The sequence below is a fragment of the Lipotes vexillifer genome, unplaced genomic scaffold (genome assembly GCF_000442215.2).
Source record: "Lipotes vexillifer unplaced genomic scaffold, Lipotes_vexillifer_v1.1 scaffold1071, whole genome shotgun sequence".
Taxonomy (NCBI): domain Eukaryota; kingdom Metazoa; phylum Chordata; class Mammalia; order Artiodactyla; family Lipotidae; genus Lipotes; species Lipotes vexillifer.
The window spans coordinates 129,807-133,357 of NW_006796547.1; positions in this window are offsets into that span (position 1 = coordinate 129,807).

Sequence of the window (3,551 nt, forward strand, 5' to 3'; positions counted from 1 at the left end):
ACCGGTCCTCATTCAGAGCCTGTCGGTGATTGCCTGGTGTGTATGTGTCTGTTTTCCAGGTCACGCCACGCAGTGTGTCGTTGTGGTGCCCCCCCCCCCCCCCCCCCCCCCGGGAGATTAGATTGACATCAGCTCTAGTCTGCTCCTTTGGGCACTGGAGATTTTCCAAGCTGCTCCAAACAAAATCTGGGAGAAGAATGAGCTGGGGTTTTGTGTGTGTGTGTGTGCGCACTTGCACTTGCATATCTGCGTATGTATGTATGTGTGTTATGTATGTGTGTGTGTTCTTGCTGTGTGGTTGTTGCAGGGAGATGGAAAGAGCACTGGCATTGAATCTCAGTTCCAACAGTAAATGAGTGCTTGAGACTTGCTTCCTTGCTTGAGGCTTAGTTTCTGCCTGTGTAAAATGGGGACAAAAATTGTTGAGGAGAAAAATATCTAAGATTCCTGGGAAGTCTTGTGCAAATGTTAGTTTTTTCTTATAATTCTCTTGGGATAGGCGGTGGTGGTGGTAGTGGTGGTGACTGGCTCCTCTGGGAAAATACAATTACTTAGGGAAGGTTCTAGAAGCTCTTGTTTAATATAATCCTTCTCTATCTAAAACTCTTATCATTCAAGATAGTCAAGGGGATGATGAGATTCCCAAGCTGACATGGACTTTCTTCATAAATGTCATGTAGTTGTGGGTCAAAAAGGACTTAAAGTCAGCTCTGTACACATAGGATGACCAGAGGAAGCCTTGAGTTGTGCAGTGGTTGGGGAATATGTGCCAGGGCCCTAGAGAGGGCAGCTAAAGTATATTAGTGGGGAAGTGTCCCTGAGGGCTGGAAGATAGTTTCCTGTTACAGTTCCAGCATTCTGCACCAATAACAACGATAGCTATCATTTATTGAGCACTTACTGTGTGCCAGACACTGTGCCCAATTTTATCTCCCAACAACCCTATGAAGCAGGCACTATTATTATTTTCAATTAACAGTTCCAAAAACAGACTCCAAGACTTGGTCAAGGTCATACAGCTAGTACTTGGCAGAACCAGGACTTAATCCAGATCTTCTGACTTAAAGAACCCTAGATGGGAACCACTCTGTTAATTGCTCTATTATTTCATCTTCAGAGAAGGAAATCCCTTACTTCCCCAATCAAGAGTCTAAGAGTCCTGAATAGGAAGAAATGTTAGTTTTACTCACTTTTCATCTTCTCAGTTGGAACAAGTAATTGCAGATCAGGTTTTGGTTAGTGAGCCTTCTCAGAGTCTAGTGGGTGATAATTCAATAATGGCACAGAGAAGATGGTCTTCTGGACTTGCTTCTTGAGAGGAAGAAGCTGATGTTCCCAGATATTCCCTGACACAGATCCATTTGTGTGCCTCTTTCCTGTTCCCTGTAGCTCAGATTCCGCAGAGAGTGACATGAATCTCAAGGCAGCTTAGCTCTTTAGCACCTGTAGAAATGTCTGGTTTAGGCTTTTAACCCTTGATGCCAATTCAGTTCCTCTCCCTATGCCTACCATCCTAAATGGTCATCAGTCCTTTAGCCCAGGGCTCCTAGAAGTTCTCTAGCTCTTCCAAGTCCAGATAGATAAAAATCTCCCCAGATAAAGCAATTTTTCAGCTTTCGTTAGTGACCTGCATCAGCATTTCAGAGGGATACAGCACAGGTTTCTCTCCCACCTCCTCCTTTCTCCAGATTCCCCACTCTCCTCTGGCATTTCTCCTTTGTAATGCTTCTGATGAGTGAGTTTCAGGTGAGATTTCCAACCTGGGACTCATGGATGGGGTCACTATGAATTTCAGGGGGCCATAGCCCCTTGAAATTGAATGCAAAATCGTGTATGTATATTCTCTAGAGAGAAGATCTATTGTTTTAACTTAATTCTAAAAGGTAAGAATTAAGTAAAAAGGTAAGAATCACTGAACTAAAAGATAATGAGACTTTTAAATTCAAAAAGTAACAAAGAAGAAATGACCCTGCCTGAACTGATACACCCTTGCCTCCTGGGGCCTCCAGAGTATTTCCTACACTGAATTGAAATCTTTGCATAAACCTGATTACTTACCACTTATTCAACAAATTCAGATTATACTGATACCCATTAGAATGCACTAAGGATCTTGTCTACCATTATTTCCAAGTCTTCCAGTACTTGGGAGTTTGTCAGAGCACTGCTGATGTGTGGCAGTGAGGTGATGGTTCCCACCCCTCCCCCCATAGCTTTATGCTGCACTTTATGTCTGAACCCAGCGCAATGCTGCATGTAAGTCATCACAACTCTTTCTGTTTCTGGCACTCCTATCTCTCACTGGGAAATCTCTCAGGGTTAGCTCTAAATCTCGAAATGAAAACATACAACTTCATAGAAATAAGCTACAACTTTAGCGTGGTACAACTAAAATCTGTTCTAGAGAAACAGTTATTTCTCTAAGAGATGCAAACTGGCCTACAACATAAATATGCAGTTTTTTGTGGCTTCAGTATCACCAGAGTATGGTCTTTGCTTGATATGTATAATGAAATGGCTCACCTAGAAGTATTCCCAGAACTAAGGGACAGTTCTTCCCCAGATATATTTGAGTCTAATACTCCTTGCAAGACAGAAAACTGCCTGCACCTTTGAAAAGGCAGGTTTTCCTAAGCATCTTTCTCCATTTATATGCCTAGGAATAGAAATTCAGCCAAGATTCTCAGCTACAATAAGAAATGATATATAGAAGTACAAAAGGAATATTTTTAAAAGGTGAGGGATAGTTGATGTACAATACAAAAAGAATATTCCTGAATCTTTAGCTACCATTCCCTCCACCCCGCTCCCCAACCCCACACCTCTAGATTGTCCCCAGAAGGGGAATTCCCTCAAAGAAACACAGCCTTTCTGTTTGGAAGCACTGTGCATATAGAAGGATGTCTGCTCTGTAAGTAGTGCTGTAATGGTGCCACCTGGTGAGTAATAGGGACATTGCAAAGGGACCCTCAAAGTAAATTTGTGGTTTTCAATTCAGCAAGCACCACCAAATGCTTACTAAAGGCCTGGCTCTGCCAAATAGTGGGTGGCGAGGACAGAAGGGGAACTGAATAAATAGAATGTATTTGAAGGATATAAAAACTAACTGCAATGAACTCCTAAATGGTCTCCCCTGGCCTCTCACACACCTATAATCCTGAAGATTGATTTTCCTAAACCACAGCTCTGAACATTCATTCTCCTCAGAAATTTGCATCGTGTCCCATTACTTCTCAAATTAAGCATAAAATACAGTGGCGGTAGCCAAGCTCCCCCCAGTAAGGCCCTGGCATACTTTTAAACCCATACATTTCATTTCCCAGGTACATTTTTTACCCATCATACCATCAGTTGGAAGCCTATATCATCCAGTCAGCTAGAAATGATTCCCAAGTGTATCTCAGCTCTTTTAATCTCTGGAGGAGTGGACTGGATGTGTCCCCCTGGCCCTTGCTACAATTTCTCTTAGCCATTCTTCCCAAATGCAGTCAGATCCAAATTTCTCCTTCAGAAAAGGGACTTCTGCAGCCTTGGTCACCTGCACCAGCCTC